At 40.0% G+C, this 21,482-nt stretch overlaps 1 long non-coding RNA gene across 1 annotated transcript; it reads left to right on the top strand.

Moving 5' to 3' along the window:
- Positions 1-5,502: 5,502 nt before the first annotated feature.
- On the top strand, positions 5,503-14,312 carry LOC139829128 (uncharacterized). Its single transcript, XR_011741416.1, has 3 exons — positions 5,503-6,456; positions 7,553-7,696; positions 14,063-14,312. It is a non-coding gene; the product is annotated as an uncharacterized lncRNA (long non-coding RNA).
- Positions 14,313-21,482: the final 7,170 nt, after the last annotated feature.

Raw genomic sequence — 21,482 nt, 5'->3', positions numbered from 1 at the left:
TTCTTGCACAATATACTATCTGAACAGAGACAGAAATCCTTCACTCGACTTATTCTCTTTTTGATATGTAGGTTATCACTATTTTGTGCCATCTTATAGGAAGTAGCTTCATATGTGATTATCAAGCCAGCAAGGTACACGCAACTAATTCAAAGAATTCAAAGTATGAGCAAGACACCTCGTATGACTGACAATCTATGGTCATACCACAGTTAACACACCAGTTAAGAAACTAAACCTCAGCTTCATCTGGATTAATGTTAGATGTCTTCTATAGAATTGTAGATTAGATGCAGATAAACTAGATTTCTAGATTATCATTAACCTGTCATGTCAGCAAATGAAGGTCAAGGTGTGATTCTTCTGTTCACTCATAGATGTCTTGTGTAGAACTAAATGAACTGTGCGCCATTTTATCAAACAAGGGAGGATGCACTGCAGTGGTAGAACACAGTGCAAAACAGTTTCAGCTACAACATCCAAAGAATTTTAAAGCTCACCAGCTTACGAGCATAGTATTGACAGCCTACTCACAGTATGGAGAATTCTCCACCTCTCTTTTTATCCGGGGAAGAAGAAAGGACAAGAACTAAATGGGTTTTATCTCTACCATTTTGGCAGAAGGTGATGCTGTTACATTATAAGTTGAGATCCTGTTTAATTGTAGCTGTTCCTGCTTTCCTTTTTGTTCTCTGCCCTTTCCTTCTGCCCCTGTTCTCACCTAGACGAAGTTTGTGTTTGCTGCTTGTTTAATATTGTGTAATATTATAATAATTTAAGGCCAGAAGCAACCTGAAAGTCTATCTAATCTAACTTTCCATGTATCTTAGACACAATTCTCCACATATGAGGGATTTGGGTAGACATATCTAGATAGAGTTTGTCTTCCAGAAAGTATTGGAGATGAAGAATTCACTGTTTCCTGGGGAAATTTGTTCCCTGGTTAATCAATGTCACTGTTACAGAAAATATCACATTACATTTAAAATTAACATTGGCTTAAGATCCCAGCCATTGCTTCTTGTATATTTCATTCTCAGCTGCTTTACAGAGAGCTGTTGCAAACCTGGCATTTTCTCCTTAGGAAGAACTTACAGTTATAAGGTGGCACTTCTCCTTTGTTTGTTTTTTTTTTTTTTTTTTAGTTACCTGTACAGTCTGTCCTTTAAGTACCAGGCATGTCCTCTATGACCCTAAAATGGTTTTCAGTGGCAATGGTTCTGCCCCACACAGTCTGTTGCTACGGATAGTTTCTTCCTTAATAGCTATAAAACTTGAGTTTCTTTGTCTGTATTATTAAAAAACAAACAAACAAAACCCCAAGACCCAAATCTGACATCTATACTTATAGATCCAGGTTGCCAAAAAAACCCCACAGTTTATTGTAAAACTGCTCTGCTTTAGTCTTTATTTTGTTTATTATCGAATCACTGATGTCATATTGAACAGCACTCCTTGTCTTTTTTTTTCTGATCTCCATGTTATCCAGTTTTGCACTAGGCTTGCAGTAAAACCTGAAAGAGAACCCTGGAGCAAAAGAATGTGGTCTCATTTCACATTCTTCCATATTCACAACAGACTGACTAAACAATAATGGGAGCAATGCCTTGGTCCTAAAGGATTCATGCACAGATACTATCTGCTGCCTTCTTACCTTACCTCCTGCTACAAGCAAGTGCTGTTCTAGAATTTTCATATTTTCCTATACCATCCATTCACCATTCCCCACAGTATGAAGCCAAACTAGAAATGGTTCTCTGTCCCTCTGGAATAAAATAACTAGTTCTAAAGAACAGCAGTTAGTGTTTACTTTCAATTAAGAGCCCCGTAATCTGTATGCATGTCTGGTCAATTATGGTATCAATACACAGCGTTAATTCCTTCCTCTTTAGCTAGGTCACTGTAGATACTAAGCTGAATTTTAAGCCTTTTTCTTCCCCCTTTAGAAAGGCTTTTCAACAGAGTCTAGAAAGGTTTAAACACACACAAAATAGAAGCATTTTTTGAGCTTGAATAATTTCAGTTATTACAACAGTGCAAACAGGGCAACCAATGGAACTGATGTACCTGAAGTTCTGCTTGTTGATGCCCTTTTGTTTAGCCAATGGAATAAATATTTCCATAAGCCTGTGGCAAAATTTCTTAAGAAAAAATAAAAGGAAGAAAGGAGGATGGAAGACAGGGAGGAAGACAAGAAGGAAAAAAGGCCTTGAAAACAGATCATTAGAAGAGACACTGCTTTGATGGTATATTTGTTAAATAATTGTGACAGAATATATATCCGTTCTACACACCATTGTAATATCTTCAGATATAATGGGGATACATATAAATACACATATATAAACATATATATGTGTTCATATATATGTATATATATAATATACATGTATACATATGATGTGCCTAAAGCTATAGACATCTCCATTGCATGTACTAGAACCTGTCCATTTCTAAATAATAGCACAGTGCTGCTCCCAGTTAGCTATAGTGCTCACATTATGCCTCTAGCCCCAAGGGCATAAAAGTATTCAGAATCAGAACTTGCATGATAAAAATATGACTGATTCTTTTTTACATTAGCTCAAAATCAGTTTGTGAGTGTTTTCTCTCTGGTTCCTGGGAATCAAATCAGTTAAGCAGTTTGAAGAGCTGTGGGTAGAAGAGGAGCTTGGCACAGGACTTTTTTTTTTCTGGAGCAGTTCCCTACTTTCACTTCTGTATCTTTGATTCAGACCAGAAGTACAGCAATTCTAGAATGATATAACAGCAGATTGAGACTCATGGATGTTTTCTTAATTTATTCCCATTCCCTATCACTACCCCTCACTACAGATCATCTCTCGGCACAGCCCTGAAGCACAGCACTATCCTATTTTATGTCTATGGTATGCTATTGCTGCAATACTGTTCAGCAAACACTGAGTTCACATGGGTCATGAAGAAAGGCGTTTTGTGACTTGGCAAAGATGTAGATCTGGTTCAGATACTTTGAATAATAAGGGGTGCCTGAACTCAGTGAATTGCCTGATGACAATCCAAAATTTGTTAATTTACCAGAATTTTTGCCATACATTCTCTTCTCTGGCATAGCACAATCCTGATATTGTTCCGCCTAAAAGGCAAAACACTTGTGAAGGACAGCAAAGTCTAGAAATGGCCAGGTAGCCTCTAATGGGAGTGAGTCGCATCCTGTACCAACTCTCAGTCACCTTCATCCTCTCACACTATACTCAGCACAGCCCTCAAAAAAAGGACTTGGTGCTCTCCACAACACACTGAATTTGGACAACACCTGAGCTATAAGCTGTGGGCAGAACATTTATGTTTCAGATGCCCAGATAACCCTTGAAAAGCATCCTTGGAATCCGACATGAAAAATGCTGTGAAAATCATTTGTTGTCATTTCCAATAAGCTTCTCTTTCTGCCAGTAAGCTTGTTGCCACATAAATAGAATGATGCAACAAAAAACCCAGGAACACAGGCCTTCTTGTTTCATTTGTACTTTGCTTCAGGTACACTTGCTGTGCTGCTCATGGTTACCAAGCTAGTCACAGGGTTCAAGAGCAATTTAACTAGATCATGCGGCTCCTGCCTCAGAGTACTTATTAGATATCTTAAACATACCAGTTTGTATGACACTGCCAGCCATTTATGCTGCTAGGGAATGTTCTGTGCTCCACTGAAATAATTGGTGATTCCATATGACTTCCTTCTTGGTACCCTGATTCCCCAGAACATTAGAGGTTTTATCAGAGAATCCTTGGATCCATCCTAGCTGAGATTCAGATGTGATTTCTGTGAATACTTAAAGGTATTTAAGTATAAAAACTTACAGGTTACTCACAGATGTCACCCTAGTTGCAATTGTCCTGAAATTTACAGACTTCCATGATCCTTTTGACTGAACATCAAAACAAAACCAAAAATACAGAAGTGTGTAAAACAGACAATTTTATGTTTACGCTTCCTTTCAGAGAACCCAAGTTTATAAAACTCCCAGAGTTCCTGATATAAACTACAATAATATGCAGATAAAATATATTTTTTTCAGATAGTTTAAATATATTTCTAAAGCATCTTTTGAATAAAATGAAGACCTCATCAAAATTGTTCTGTTGGTCTATAGGAATAAAAAAACTTGCTTATAGTTAGTTTTTGTAATCATTCATCATTTTGATAACAAAAAAGATTACGAGTGATTCTATAATACAGGCATTATTTGCCACAGCAGGAGTTCTCTGGAAAGTGGTCTTCCAACATCCATACACTTTCTACCCAGGAACAGTTTAAACACATATATATGCTGACAGCTGAAGATGTTACAGAAAGGGTCAACACTAACAAGGAATTTCAGCACATAATCTCTTGATGTATTAATACTTTCTGTTGGTCTTTCTGTTCCTCACTCTGAATATGCTTTGGTGACTCCATTGGTATGAAATTAAGCAAACCAAACTAGTGTCTTTCCCCTCTTGCTCCTTTCATTGTCTTGCTCCTCCAAACACACATACAAATATGTAATTTAGGAATTATCCATACAAAGGACTTAATTAGACTTACTGTCTTAGTAAAACCTTATGTAACAGCTGTTCTGCAAGAATCCACAGAACAACACAGATCTTTTTTCAGAGTAAATAAATATTGTTCTTTGGAAGTGTACGCTGTTTTGTAAGAAAGGTAACATTAAATCACCAGGAGCCTTTTAGGACTAAGTGTCACACAGATCATTCATTAATAGCTATTTTAGCCAAATTCACTGGAAGGACAAGCTGTTACTTCATCCTTCTGGCTCTTAAGGAATAATGTAACAAGACAGATAGTATCTGCTTGCTTTTTGCCCTCCTCCTCTCCACCTCAGCAGAAACCAGAATTGCCAGGACACTAAGGAGCTGAGGGTACTGGTGGATGAAAAACTGGACATGAGCGGGCAATATGCATTTACAGCCCAGAAAGCCAGTCATATCCTGGGCTACGTCAAAAGGACCATGGCCAGCAGGTCAAGGAAGGTGATTCTGCCTCCCTACTCTGCTCTCGTGACACCCTACCTGGGGTACTGTGTCCAGCTCTGGAGTTCTCAACACAGGAAAAACATGAACCTGTTGAAGAGAGTCCAGAGGAGGGTCACAAAATCAGAGGGATCAAACACCTCTCTTATGAAGAAAAGCTTGGATAGTTGGGGTTGTTCCACTCGGAGAACAGAAGGCTCCAGAGAAACCTTATTGCAGCCTTTCAGTACGTAAAAGGGAGTTTATAAGAAAGATGGGGACAAACTTTATAGCATGGTCTGTTGTGATATGACAAAAGGTAATAGTTTTTAACTAAAAGGGTAGATTTAGACTAGATACAAGGAAGAAATTTTTTACAGTTAGGGTGGTGAAACACTGGAACATATTGCCCAGAGAGGTGGTAGTTACCTCATTCCCTGGAAACATTCAGGGTCATGTTGGACAGGGCTCTGAGCAACCTGATTTAGTTGAAGATGTCCTTGCTTATTGCAGTGGGGGTGGAACAGATGACCTTTAAAGGTCCCTTCCAACCCAAACTATTCTGTGATTCTATATTCAGTTTATTATTGGAAATAATATACCTGGGGCAATTCTTTAGGGACTTTCCGGTAAACCTTGAAAATGTAGCCTTTGTTTCAAAATAAAAGCCAAAAGTGAACAGATTCTTTTCCAAGGTACTGACTGTCAGTACGCTTTTACCTTCTTCAGAATCATATCCAGGTATCAATAGAAATGGTACACTGGATTAGAAATTTGCTGCTCAGAACATGTATTCCCCTTTCTTCAGTTTTCTCAAAATCCAAATGTACCATTGAGTATTGTTTGGCCAGGATACACAATGACATGTAGTGAGGAGGAAACTTAGTGTTCCAGCACTGCATGCTTCTGATCTATTTGCTATGGAGAACTTCTGCCTCTTTCTTTTTCAAGGGATACATGTGACATTAGAAAAGAATGAAAAAATATAAAAGCAGATTAAGTATATATATATATATATATATATAAAATGTAAGCATTCTACCTTTCCATAATTACATGGGTAAAATGTTCTTACGGTGTCTGGAGGAAAAAGATACATTGACAACAACCATGAAATCTTTTCTGATAGAGGAGAAAAGTGAAAGTTATGAGCCTTGATTTTCAAACGGTTATAGAAACAAAAATGATATATGCACTGTGCTATATTATCACACAGACTGAAGTGTCGTTTACTTTCCTAATGTACCATCAGTGTGGGTATACTTATACCAGTCCAGTTTCTGTATATTCACCTTGCTTGTTTCCATTCTTCAATATTCCAGGTAGAGTTGTCTTCTTCTAGGAACTGGAAAAAAACACTGAATAGATGCTGAAAGCAAGTTAGATTCATGGCACTTCAGTGTAGATCATGTTACCTGTTATACTGCAGTGCAAATTATCATCATGGAATTTCTAGCCCAAACTGAGGTATGAAGTTATATATTTCATGTTCATGTTGCTGTTTACAACTGAGCGTCTCATTTTTTTTTTTTTTTTTCTATTTATTATGCAGGGGATGTGTAGAGGTTTTGATTGCGGGGCGACAATAAAACCGTGGTAGATGTATTGTTAACCCCCTCTTCCCACCCTTCTCCCCTTTTAGCCCTTCTCTCTCCCAGCTTCCCACTAAGGACAGGCAATTGGGAGGGAAAGAAGGACAGAGAGAGGACAGTTGGAAATATTAAAAATGTTTTACTAATGCTACCAATAAAAATAGAGAAAATAATACAAAATATACAAAACCAATCTTGAAAGTCCCAGCAACTGCTCAGGCAGGTGTAGTGCCGGTACCTGGCAGTAAGTCCTGGACTGGAGTCTGCAGCCAACTGGAACTGGATTCACTAGGCCTCAGTTCGCAGGGATGACTCACAAGGTCCTCTTCTAATATCTGCCGTAAGGAAAAGGGATAAGATCCTTGTGATCTCCCATTTTTATATGCAGTATCACGTGAATGGGATGGTATACTCAGTTGGTCAGTTTCAGTCACTACTTCTTGTTGCCCCTCTTGCGGTATGTACATCCATGTTTATCAGTCCAGCGACCTTGCATACCATTGCTAAGTCTACCAAAACATGTATCTGGTTTTCAGGAGAATGCAGCTAATAAGAAGGCTTTAGCTGACAGGAAAATTCACTAAAAGAGAAACTTGTTTTTAACAAAAGTAGGACAGGAGGAAATTGTAAATCAAATGATAAGAAAATACTATCGCATACAGTCCCTTAGCATTACTACTGGACTCTGCTGTCATTCCAGAGAGAAAATTTGCCTCTTTGATCTCAGACACCACAGACACAGTCCAATTTTAAAACCAGTAAAATAATAGTTTATTATTTCAGATCAATTTGAGGAAAACAATTCTAAGGAACAGTACTAAATACTCCTCTATTCTGATCATAAAAATCAAAAACTTAGAAAGTTCCAAATAAAACTTGTGATCTTTCCTTACTGGACTGGAGTTATTTTCCAAAATACAACTAGTGATGGTTGGCTGGAAAAATAATATCTACTTCTCTATCTGTTCCAGGTATCTGTAACACTGAAGATAAGGATTTTCTCTCACCTCTGATATATCTTGGTTTTAAAAGTCTTAGGGGTTGAGTTCTTTGAGAAATGTTTTGAAGGGGAAGGATCTTCATTAGAAGGAATCCAGATCCTATGGCGTTATAAGGTACTTGTGTCTATAACACGTTAAATACTATTTTGTCCCAGAAGATTGAGCTTTAAGAAGCACTTGCATACTAAACTTCTGATGCATAAATGCAGCATAGAAGTGAATATGTATGAGGTTCTAATCAGGTTATTTTTAGTTAAGAAAACATATTTGAACATACAAATGTCTATGGAGTATATGACTGTCAAAACAAACAGTATCACACTTGAGCTATTTGATCTGATACACTGGAGAGTGTACCTTATCATATCTTTCAATTTAGTCACCTACACTGTGGCAGTGGAGTTTAAAAACATGTAACATACGATTCAGAGCAGGATTTGAATCAAAGTCTCAGGAAATGGCTATGACAACTCCTCCCAAGTATTCCATATTAAACTGCTTTCAGTGTCCCCAGGTGGAAATGTTAAAAAGATGAAGAATGGCTAATTGTGGAAAAATCCTGTAGTTCAGTAATATGAGCAGTCTCCTGCAAGGAAAGACTCATCCCTACTTTGAATCAAGGACAGTGAATACTAGAACCTGAGTTTCTCACATCACTGTGACAGGCTATCTACATGTTTCTCATAAAGCTGTCCTACAGCTTTTGTTAAAGTAGACCTGCTAAAGACATCTCTTTTTGTAGAGTAGACCACAAAACTGTGTTTAAGTAGATTTTTTCCCCATTTATTTCTATTCACATGTCTGTTTACTTGATGAAGTCATCTACCAAAGGCCTTGGGAATTCAGGTAGGTCATCACTGACTGGAAGCTGGAAGCTAGCCAACATTATTGTACTTTACAAGAAGGTCATATAAAGGAAGATCCAGGAAATTACAGATCTGTTAGTCTAACCTCAGTACCCAGAACATTACAGAGAAAATAATCTAGGTGCTGTTGAAAGGCATTTAAAGGACAATGCAATAATCAGGCACAGTCAACAAGGGTTCACAAAGCAAATGTTCTGTCTAGCTAATTTGATATCCTTCTATGATAAGGTCGCCCACCTAGTGGAGGAAGGAAAGCCAGTAGATGCAATTTTTCTGGATTTTAGTAAGTCTTTTGATACTGTCCGTCACAACATCTTTCTGGACAAGTTGTCTAACAGTGAGATGAGCAAGTACACTGTGAAGTGTGTGAAGAACTACCTGAATGGCATGGCTTGTACTAAGTGGGGCTATATCTGGCTGGTGACAAGTCATCACCAGTGTTCCTCAGGGATCAGTTCTGGGGCCACTTCTGTTTGATGTAATTATCAGTTATCTGGATGCAGGAGTTGAATGCATCATTAGCAAGTTTTCTGGTGATACCAGACTAGGAGATGCTGTTGACTCTTTTGAGGGACAAGAGGCCTTACAGAGGGTTCTGGGTAGATTGGAATATTGGGCAATCATCAACAGCTGAAATTTAAAATGAACAAATGCTAGATTCCGCACTTGAGATGGAATGACACCGGACACAAGTACAAACTGGAAGAGGAGTGGCTGGAGAGCAGCCCTGCAGAAAGGGATGTGGGGGTTCTGGTCGACAGCAGCTCAATATGAGTCAGCAGTGTGTGCCCTGGCAGCCAGAAGGGCAAATCATGCACCAGAGTACAGCAAACATAGTATAACCAGCTGGTCAAAGGAGGTGATTATCCTGCTGTATTCTGCATTGGTGCAGCCTTGCTTTGAATACTGTGTGCAGTTCTGGGCCCCACAATTTCAGAAGTATGTTAAGGTCCTGGAATGCATCCAGCAGAGGGCAACAAACCTGGTGAAAGGGTTGAAGGTATGTCCTATGAGCAGTGGCCAAGGACACCAGGTTTTATCTAGTTTGAATAAAAGAAGACTGAGGGGTGACCTCATTGCTCTCTACAGCTTCCTGAGGAGGGAAAGTGGAGAGGGAGGTAGGTGCTGATATCTTCTCTCTGGGATCCAGTGCTAGGATGTCTGGGAATGGTTCAAAGCTGCAACAGGAGGGGTTTGGCATTGACATTAGGAGACATTTCTTTGCTGAGAGGGTGGTCAAACAATGGAACAGTCTTTATAGAGAGGTAGCCATTGCCCCAAACCTGTCAGTGTTTAAAAGGCATTTGGACAATGCTCTTAATAACATGCTTTAACTTTTGGTGAGCCCTGAAGTGATCAGGCAGTTAGGCTAGATGATGTATGTCCCTTCCGACTAGAATGACACTATTCTAATTTAAAAATAAAATCAAACTGGATTTCGAACATGAAAATACCCTTCAACTATTTGTGAAACCTCATGAGAAAACAGAGTAGGAGGTGAATACTCGTTCAAAGGTCATCCGTTCTTGAACCCACTAGGACACGCTAACTGAGATTGAAGGCATTGGACAGTATCACTGAGAGTAGGATTTAGCTCATAAAAATGTAACAGCTGTGGGCTGTTTGTGTTACATTCTAAACCTTTAGATAAACCTCTTTGAAAAAGTCACTTTTAAAAATGCAGTCACTTATGGTAATGTCTGCTTTCCTAATACTCTATTAGCAGTGCTGCATTCCTCAACGTTATCTATGTAATCATCTAAAAGAATGTCCCAGACAGTTCTACATGAAATTCCAGTTCCTGCTAGGCGGTGGGGTGCTTTTTAGATATCTGAATAAACAACATTGATGTAATATGGAACACTGATAGCACTTGGCCTTAACTACATCAGGAATGCATGCATTGTTGAAAAATGTTATGCATTATCCAACAATACATGCATGATCTAATCATATATAATAATTTTAAAGTGCATAGTCCAAATATAGAGGGTATTTTAAAAATCTGAACCCAATTTCAAAGTAGTAGTGATTTCAAATTTGGTCCATCTTTTTGAAACACCCCATATGTAACAATTTAAAGAAATAAAAACCTTTGAAAGATCAACTCATCTCTATTTTTAATGCAACCAAGAATTATGATATGTTACCCCATAGGTGCATACCATGTGCTAGGAAAAGAAAAAAGTTCAGACAGAAGAATTTTTAAAAGTTTAAATAAAATGTATTGGTGTTATTAATTAAATGTACAAACTGATGCCAAGCATTGCTTAAATTTGGTTAAACTGTAAGTTATTATATTTCTATGGTGTAGATATTTTACCTTTGATTTGAGACTTACCCTAAATTAAGGGAAATTTCAGTAGCTCTTTAAAGACTGGGAAATTTTTTACAGTGATTGTGTGAAACACTGGCCAAGGTTGCCCAGAGATGTTGTAAATGCTCCATCCCTGGAGACATTCAAGGCCAGGTTGGATGGGGCTCTGAGCAACCTGATCTGGTTGAAGATGTCCCTAGATGACCACTGAAGGTCCCTTCCAACCCAAACCATTGTACGACTCTATGAGACAGTCAAAGATTTAATCAACATTGACCTACTGGGAGACATGAGTCAACCAAAAGGGAAGCTCTACCCTGCAGATGTTTAGTTTGAAAATGGGGAGAGGTAATAAAAGTTATTCAAGACCATGCACAACAGTTAAAATTCAGGGTTACATGATGCTTGTAACAATTTCCCTTTTTATTGTGTGAAACTAGGGTAACATAGCCTTGGCCATACTGTGACACAATGGCAGCTCACTAAGTGTTCTGTCAGGGAACACAGCCAGTGACACTTATGCAGAAAGATGCCAGAGTTTTTGTTAAATGCAAATATCAGGATCACATCCACTCATGAAATACATAAGGCAATTTTGTCGGGGAGATATGATGTAAACTAGCGTAACAACATTGATAATAGGAGAATCTACAGTACCTCAAGAATCTGCTTTTCCTTGAGAATGCCATGAAACAAGTTCCTTGCATCTCCGACTGCATTCAGTAGATTTATGCTACTAGCTATGGTATGAATGTAATCGACCTTAAGTACTATAAAACTCCATACTCTAGATTATTTCTTTTTACCCCACTATATCCTGTTCCAGAACTAAATTACACTTCCTGTAAAAAGCACTTTTCAAAATTTGATTGACGATATGTCTTATTTCTTCCATTATACGAAGAACAGGATCATCCTTCTGTTTGCATTCGTTGTCTTAGGAAGTCCTCCCTCTTTGCACACACCCTCCCACTTAGCAGTTTCTAAACCAAACAATTCAACTTCATATCAAATAATTTCTTCATGCTTTAAATAAGTTTTTGTATTCATTCTTACATTCTTCTCATTTTTATGAGATGCAATAACCAAGGCTGAACACATGATTCCAGCAGAAAGTTGTTTCACTCATTTACAGAATGGGATAAAGTTTTCTGAAGGATGTTGGCTCTGAGACTGTTCACTTCTCTTATCAGCTTGTGGCTACTTCTAGCCCTAAGTGTTGCAATATTCTCATTGTTATTATCTTCCTACTTTTAAATAGGCTGACATTTTAAAAAGGAAGTCATTAACAATGAAAATATTCGAACATCTCACCTCTTTACTGTTTTCATACTTGTTATATTAATTTCATTATTCGTTTTGAACAGTTCATTAATTCAGTGGTAGTGAACCTTTATAGTTTCTCCTTGCTAACCTTTTAGTTACTGTACAATTATTGGCCCTCTGGACTTTGGTTCTCAAGCCAAATTTTATTGCCTTCATATTCGTGAATTCCTCAGGTGCAAGCCATCATGATTAAGCCAAATAGAATAAATAACTGGTCAAACCAGTCCTGTGATTCACCTGTTTGGCCACCCACAGGAAATAATCATCAACATTGCAGTACTCAATTTCCCCAAATACCTTGCAAGGGCAGAGTGCACAGCAGCTACGATGTTAGCAACATGATTTTTTTTTTACCTTGACGGAAGTTTTTTTCTCTTGCTGTATTTTGAACTGCCCAGCAGCAGTTCAGCTTGATCATCCCCTCCTTCTCCTAGATGTCTTTTAAGTAGCACTGATGCTATGCCCCTGTGCTATGGATCCTGAAAATTTGTAGCAATTATCCTGCAAATAAGGATGAAATACTTTTCAGATAGCTAAAACTCAGAAGAACTAGTTTGCTATGCATTCAGCAAGCACACGTCAGTGTTGAAGTGGTATTCCCCTTGCTAGCATACTTTCAGACTGTGTGGCTAACCCCCACCTCATTGCATGTCATTATCAAAAGAGGATGACGTCAAAAGCATGGCAGCAGAGCAAGGTGAATCAACAGGTAGTATGTTGTGTCTTGGGTTGCAGCTGCACAACCATTTTGAGTGAGGTGCTCAGCCCCACCCTTGTCTCTGCCCCAGATAGGTATTCTTCTGTATTTTCTGGTGTTGGGGTTAGTTCTTGTTCACTTCACAACATGTCAAGAACCCATCCAGCTGAAAACAAACTTTTTTCTCAGGTTTATAGTCTGCAACAAGCTCACTTCTTTGCCCCATCTCACAGCACAGCCACATTAGCACTAGTCCCGGCACAAGAAGGGTGATGAAGCAGAAAGTTTTGGACAGAGGGAGAAGATTTCTGCTTTCAGTGGCAGCCAAAGCACATAACATCAGTTTACTGTGACCACATAAATTAAGCTTTGTTGAAGAGGCTATACAATTTCTCATTGGCTGCCTTTCTACCTCCTAAGTATTTGCATGTGAATGGTGGAAGATTCCTATAATCTCTGTTTTACTCTCCTCCACAGTCACACAATTTAAAAATACTTTAAAATTTTGTCCCTCTTCAAAAACATTTCAGCACAGAAGAGACATATCATATAGTATATGTAATAAACATGGGTGTGACACATCACATTTCTGGTAGCAATTGGGCCAAAGTTCAAAGTATGGCTCACTCACGACCACAAACTATTAATGATGGCAAAAGATTCCTATGATCCCTGTTGTGCTCTCCCTGACACTTTGGAGCTGCTGAATTCTCAGTTGTCAAATCACCTATGCCATTGTGGCTGCAGTGTCCTTTACTTTGTTCTTTAGGTATGGTTCTGTGCCTTCCTCAGTAGAACTCAGCCAACCACCTCCATCTCTTTCTCCCTCTAGTGTGTGTCTGTAAATGTCACTTTCTCCCCCTGTTCCAACTGGAATAAGGCAATCCAAGCAGGAAGCAGCTGCTTCTGCAGAAAAGGTCAGAGTAGAAGAGTGACAGTGAGTTGCAACACTTGGCGGAGTCAAGCAACTTGGACGAGTTCCAGAGTTAGACAACCTGCTGGAGAGTTGCTGAGTGAAGGAGAGCTAATACACACTGGTCTTCAAAACTACTTCCTGATTTAAAGAGAGGTAGCTTTCTTCAGAAGTTGTAAGAAGTCTGTTGTGTTTCCTGAAGAGTCTTATTTATATTCCATGCAGGACTTCCCGGCACGTATTTTCATGAACAGTTTTTCTTTTCTTTTATTTTTTTTTTTTAAGAGAAACAGCAGAATTAGAAGTGCCAAAGGCTATCGGGTGTTACTTTTGTCTACTTTTCACTTTCTTTCTCTTTCAGGTATATTTTGACACTATCTGCAGAAAAGGCAACAATGATAGTGACAGGAGACCAAATGGGAAGGTTTGCTTGAAGCTCTTCTGGTAAACTTCTCTCCTCTGTCTCCTTCCACCACAAGCAAGGCCCACATACATATGCTTAAAACCCAGCCCCAAGGAACAGCTACCCATGTCCTTCAGCTGTCCTAAGATGTTATTGTCCTTCTGTGTGAGTCATTAAACCTAAAGTTTATCAGCAAAGGGACTGAAAAGGAATCTCTGTGTGTTGTCTTTAATGCAAACTTCTGTTCCATCTATAAAAATATACTTGCAGGTTCTTGCTATCCCTGAACAAAAATTTCATCGTGCTAGATTGATAATTTGTCATGGAGGCACCCCAAAGTTAGTTTAGGCAGACAACAAGGTCCAGAACAAACTTTTATTCTGGTCAAAAGGTGCAGCAAATTAACCGGTAAAGAACGTTTTAGCACTCCAGTAACATAAATACAGGTTCGAATATCAGTTGAGGAAATTATTGGGTGCAGCAAATAACAACAATGGAGATCCACATTGTGCATACATGTGGCTCACAAAAACAACATCAGAACCATCCCTGACTTCAGGAAACAAACTTACGTGCTCATATTTAGGCACAGAATACCCTCACTTTCTCTAGTGAGGAAAAGCACCCACAAATCCTGAGAGGAAATATTAAGTAGGTTATCACTTACCCACACTGTGCGGTGAGGCGGTCCCAATCCCGGGAGATTACCTTAGGCAGCGATCCTGCCTAAGGGGAGGGATCTCAATGACAGTATTCTTGGCCCACGACTCCAAGAGAACATGCCAAAACGCATGCCTCGGTGGGCGTCCCATTTATATAGCTGTGTCTGATCCAACTGTGGGCATTCCAGAAGCTTCTCTACACCCCCACTCTGGCTATAGGGTGCCCTGAAACTTCTTGCTCCTTGGCGCCTCTGCACCCCCTCCTCCTCTCTCTTAACGACCCTGGCAAACGGGCCCTGGGGTCAAACAAAAGAAGCTGTTAACCCCATTGCAGGAGAGGTGAGGGAGATGTGTTGAGGGAGAGGGGGATGTGCCTGCACCTTCCATATGGAAGGAAGTGGGAGGGGGATAGAGGGGGTTGTGCAACTGCCACACAATTTAAAAGAATGTGAGGCCCAGGAGCTGGGCTCTCATTTCTTCTCTCTCATGCTACTCACCTGAATGAGCATGAAAAGTACACCAACTCAGAAACCGACAGGTGAGGCTGAGTTAGGTCACAGATCTCTCGTTAAACAGACACAACAAAGCAACAGTATCGTCTAGCTGTCACCCTAAACCAAGGACAGCAGCCTCATTCTCTAATCATGACCAGAAATCAAATAAAATTTGTTTTGACCTGTAAAGTATGAGTTGGAATGATTGTAATCTGCTGCAGATTTGGCAGGCTGGCTTCAACCAGGTCTCTGGGTACAGTCTGTCTGTTAAAATTTATGAGGATAAATCCCCTGGGAGTCTTGCTACCCTGATGGATGTAAGACAGATTCTTTCCTTTCAAAAGGTTTGCGGGGTGGTAGAGAGAGGGTTTACATGAATAAGTGTGAGAACCTTCGTTACGGGGATCGTGAACCTCTGTTTCCTCCAAGTGATAGGGACAGTCAAGATGAGAGATCTGTCCTCATGCAAATGGATGCATGGTTTTAAAGACCGGTTGTGTGGGGACCTATGCAACTAAGTCTATATAGCTGCCTATCATCTGTCTCACATGGGGGTCTTTGTAAGTGGGTTCAGGTTAGATAGGAACACCAGCAAACTTTATGTCATTTAAGGACAGCAGTGATCCTTGTATTCTCAGGAACACTTATAAAAAAACCCAGACAAACAGCATTTGTTCTAGTTCTTTTAATTGGAGAATAGTCTCTTGAAAAGTGGTTAAACATAAAGAGCCTGACTTTTGACAAGGAAAAGGCCTAGAAGAGATAAAATCCTGTATTGCCTTCTCAAAATGAACTATCACTCACTACTGATCAACCATTTAGGGGCTTCGAAATAGCTGACCCATTATCTGTTCTCAGAAAAGTCAAATGAGACACAGCAGGTAGATAGAATTGGTTTTCCTCACAGTTCAGCAGGCACCAAAACAAAGTACAAGCACAGACAAGTTTGGATGCCACTGCATTCACATTGGTTCATGTACCAAGGGGGAATTTCTACAGAGCAGTGATGGGGCTAAAGTACATGTTACAAACATAGCAATCAAACTGGGAATTATTATTTAAATAAGGTTACTCCAATACACACATAGAAAATGGAAATTTGCTCAGATAAAAAAAAAAAAAAATTATGTAAATAAATGCTCGAGACACTGCTTGACTGACTGATTTTCCTAAGGTTTTTGGGGAAAATATTCTGGAATATCAAAATATTTTTCTACTGTTTTCAAAAAACATTTCCATTATTTGAGTGTAGATAGGCTTTGCCATTATGATTTGAAACTGATCTTTTTCCTCCGAATTTCACAGCATTTTTATTGGTTTGATGGGGTATTTCTATTTCTGACAGCTATTACTCATACTAGAAAATTCAGCTTTGCAGCAGATTGATTTGATTGACATTCTTTTTATCAAGAATTTCGGTGTTTGGAGTGACCTAACAGGAATGAAATCAAGCTGCAAAATGCTAGTGAAATGAAACGATCTATCTCTATCTCTATCTCTATCTCTATCTCTATGCAATACTATTGCTTGCCATCTAGAATATGTTCCCCCTCACACTTATGGGTCTCAAAAATATAGATAACTGATCTAGACTTCTGAATCATATCAAAGTTCGGATTTCAGTGTTCAAATGTTTTGTGTATCTTTAGCACCAACTTAATCAGTGCTACTGAAAAGTATGAAAAGATCTGAGCATCACCAGATGTTTAAGGTTGGAAGAGACCTCTGGAGGTCATCTGGTTCCACCCGTCCTGCTCAAACAGGATCAGGCTGTCCAGAACCATGTCCAGACTGCTTTTGCATATCTCCAAGGATGGAGACTTTGCAGCCTGGGCAACGTGTGCCAGTGCTTTGTAATCCTGAAGAAAAAAAGTGTTTCCTAAAGTTGAAATAGCGCCTTCCATGTTTCAGTTTATATTCATTGCCTCTTGTCCTTTCACTAGGCACCACTGAAAAGAACCTGGCTTGGTCCTCTTTGCATCCTTCCTTCAGGTATTTGTGCACATTGATGTATTCCTCCTGAGCCTTCTCTTCTCCAGGTTGAACAGTCAGCCTCTCCCCATAGGAGGGATGCTCATATTTGTGGCCTTTTGCTGGACTCTTTCAAATATGTTAATGCCTCTCTTGTACTGGTGAATCCGGAACTGGACACAGGGCTCCAGGTACACCCTCACCAGAGCTGAGTAGAGGAGAAAGATCACCTGCCTTGACCTTTTGGTAATACTTTACCTATTGCAGCCCAAGATACCATTAGCTTTTTTCATGGCAGGGGCACATTACTGGGTCCTGCTCAACTTGGTGTCCAACAGGATGTCAAGGTCCTTTTCTGCCAAGCTGCTTTACAGCAAGGTGACCCACAGCATATATTGGTATGTGGGATTGCTTCTATCCGGGTGCAGGACTCTGCACTTCCCCTGTTGAACTTTAGGAGTTTCCTGTCAGACCATTTCTCCAACCTGCCAAGGTCCATCTGGATGTCTGCTTGACCGTAAAGCTGATCTGAGCCCATCCGGTACATATCGTGTATATCCAGCTGGATGGATTGAGGAAAAGGTCTCTTGTATTTCATCTCAGATGTTAAATTAAAGTGCATTAATGTGACAGTAGCTGTGCTGCCAAATACTTTTATTTCATTGGGTAACTCAACTCTATATCTCAATTCCATCGCATGTCAAATGGGAACAATAACACTAAATTGTATTTGTCTTAGTGTGACCAATTAGCTCCCAATCTTCAATGATAATTTCAAATACTCCTGCAGTAAATGGCTTTTATGTCCTTAATATTTGTAACTTTCTGTAGACAAAAGATGCTAGGAAATGGTTAAAAATCATGGTACAAGGCACAGAGAGATCATAAATCAATTCCATTTTGCTGTGCTGATGGCAAGAACTACTGTAGGGAGTAGGGAGGAGGGAGTGGAGGTTACAGTTTGCACTGGAGTTAGCAAGGCAATCAAGCCTAAGTGGGCTATGGTACTCCCTCTTAACTCTAACACTAACAAGAACCTTCACTCAATTAAGACTTTATAATGAGTTAGCTAACTTCAGGGCAGAATTTACTCCTGCATTCCCATTTCATCCCTTCTCTCCATAAAACAAAGCCAAGAGCAAAAATCTGTTATTTGAGGATACTGATTTTATTTTATTATTCAGACATTTTCAAGTGTAATTGAAGTTCACTTCTTTGCGAGGTGAACCCTTCATATGGAGCCTACACAGAACTCTATGCTTATTATACACTCTTTGGTAGTGTTAGTAACAGAATCAATTTTACAAGATGTTCCCTTCTGGAACAGATGCAAAACTGATCTATGCAATGCAAAACTGATTTATCCTTTGCATATTGTGTTTTACCTAATAAGGGATTTAAGTATATTCTTATCTTATCAACCTAGCATTTATCTTAGCCCAAATATGCCTAGAATGAGAAGAAATATACACAGTATCTCTGGAAATTCAGCTAGTCAGCAGTTATGCAATTATAGAGTAGTGCACATGTGCAGTACCCAAAGGTGAAAAGGACAGAAGTGATGAAGACTACTTACTTCATCCTGAAGACCCCCTGAAAGACCACCAGGGGACACTGCACATGATCAAAGTAATTCCAAGGTGTTGCAATCAATGTTGCAATAAATGTTGAGTAACTATTACATATTCTAATAATCCTAAATGAATATATGAATATGTATGTGAATGGACTGCATAAATATTGTGCAACTTAAACTGACCGCTGAAGCCAGCTTTGGGTGCGAACCCCTGTTTTCCCAGTGCTGAAATAAAGCACCGCATATAACTACACCCGTGGTTATGTGTTCTAATTGCTAACATTTTTGGCGACCCAGATGGGACCTCGCGAGCACTGAGGTGGATCGCGTCTCGATCCTGCTCCAGCTAGCACCGAGGTATTCTTGGGGAGCGCATCGGACGCGACCGACCCTCCGCTGCTCACGACGGACCTCTGACTGGTAAGAAGGTGCTTTATCCGTTGTTTTATCTGGATTATTGGGTACCCTTCTGGTCTGGTAGCCTGCTGGTCAGGCATCTGGTAGCCTGCCGGTCAGACGTGGCGAAAGCCACGCTCGGTTGGGCAGGGAGCTCCATTAGACAGAGGGAAACCTCTGCAGGCTCGGCATCTGGTTTGGTTTGGTTATTTATGCCGCAGGCTCGGCACCTAGGGTCTGGTTATTTATGTGCACCTGGTCTGTCATTTGTGTTATTCAGGCTCACCACTTGGTCTGGTTATTTATCTGGTTATTTATGCTGTTCAGCACCTGGTTTATCGTTCTGGTAATTTGATCTGTATTCACTGTTGAAACTGGTGATTTCAAAGTTATCCGTGTGTTATCTTTCTGTATTAACCGTCTGTGTGTTACTCTTTTGTGTTGATGTATGGTACAAAGATGTCACCATTAAATTGTTTATTGAAACATTGGAAGGAGGCTGGATTTGGACAATCAATGAGCAAAAAGAAATTCATTGAATATTGTACTCGCTGGTGGCCTGAATATGACTTGCCTAATGAAGTACGTTGGCCACCGGAGGGTACTTTAGAACATGGAACTATTGTTGAATTAATGAGGTTTTGTCAAAGGGAAGGTAAATGGGATGAGGTACAGTATGTGGATCTCTTTTTCTATCTTGAACAAAAACAGGACTGGAGGAAGGAATGTGGGTTAATGTTAGTCCGGAGGAGCGGTACTAATGATAAATGTATGGGATGTACGGCAGAAAAGAAATGCATGACGTGTTTGGCTGTAGAGAACAGTAGTGGTAACGCTTTAAAATTAGATCTGCCGTGTCTCGATGTTGCGCCTTCAGAAACTGAACCCTCTGCACCTAAACCCCTCAAACCCTCGGCACCTGTGCGTCTTACTGAAAGCGATGTCGATTCCAGTGGGGATGAGGGGGCAGCAGCCGGTGTAAAAGGAGTAACAACTACACCAATATCCCACAGGACTAGGAACAGAGAAAAGGAAGCCCAAAAGGGGGGGTGGACCATCAAATGTAATAGCACCCCTAAGACAAGTGGTAGGAGTCGGGGGGGGAGCCAGTTTATGTAAAAGTCCCGTTTTCACCAGGAGATTTAGTGATCTGGAAACAATCAGCTGGTCCTTACCGGGAAAACCCAGACAAGGTTGCAAGGGTGATTAAAATGATAATTAAAACGCAGAATCCTGATTGGGATGATTTGCAGGTGATTCTTGACACATTAATGGATTCTACAGAAAAAGATACGGTTATACGGTAGAGATAAAGTGAGAGAGGATATTCGGAATGGAACAGTGGGCGGTAATGTTGATGAAAATTTCCCAAAAGAGGATCCCCGGTGGGATTATAATACTGGAGGTGGTCAGCTTCGCCTCCGGAGGTATCAGGACTGGTTATTAATCGGTGTTCAGACTGCTATGCCAAAACAAATGAATTGGTCAAAATTGTATAGTGTTAAGCAGGAAAAGAACGAATCCCCTTCAGCCTTTTTAGAAAGATTAAAGGAAACTGCAAAAAGATATACGGATTTAGATATTGAAACAGAACAAGCAAGGGTTCAGTTGGCTTTAATCTTTTTGGGGCAGTCTCAGGATGATATTTGAAAGAAATTACAGAAACTGGAGGGAGCGCAATTACGAGATCTGGATGTTATGTTAGAAACAGCCTGGAAAGTTTATAATAATAGAGAAAAGGAACAGTCGAGGCGTCATCAACAAGACTTGTTGGCCTTGGTCCAAGGACAAGGCAGGGGATTAGGAATGGGAGTCCGTGGTAGAGGAACTAGAGACAGCCGAGGGCGCGTTTTTCGGAATGTTCAGGGAACTCCTTTGAGGCCTGTTGTAAAGCTTGGTTTAAATCAATGTGCTTATTGTAGGGAGGAAGGACACTGGAAAAATGAATGCCCAAACCGGCCGGGTCCCGTGAGTCGGGTACCAAATGCAGTAGGAAATGCAGTACAAACTATGGTGTTGGGAGAGTATAGTAACAACAGCTGACTATATGGCAGCACGAAAACAGATGCCCAGAATAAGGAGCCCCTGGTGACAATACAAGTGGGGGACCAGGATGTGAGATTTTTAGTGGATACAGGGGCTACCTATTCTGTGCTAAATTCTTTACAGGGAACAGTAAGTCATAAAACGACAACGATTTTTGGTGCCACAGGGAAGGAAGAAGTACGGCCATTCCTACAACCCTTAGATCTGTGTTTTGGAGAAAAGGAATTAACCCA

The sequence above is a fragment of the Patagioenas fasciata genome, chromosome 1 (assembly GCF_037038585.1).
Source record: "Patagioenas fasciata isolate bPatFas1 chromosome 1, bPatFas1.hap1, whole genome shotgun sequence".
Lineage (NCBI taxonomy): Eukaryota > Metazoa > Chordata > Aves > Columbiformes > Columbidae > Patagioenas > Patagioenas fasciata.
The sequence above is the reverse complement of the archived record's forward strand: the minus strand, read 5'-3'. Positions and strand labels throughout refer to the sequence as shown.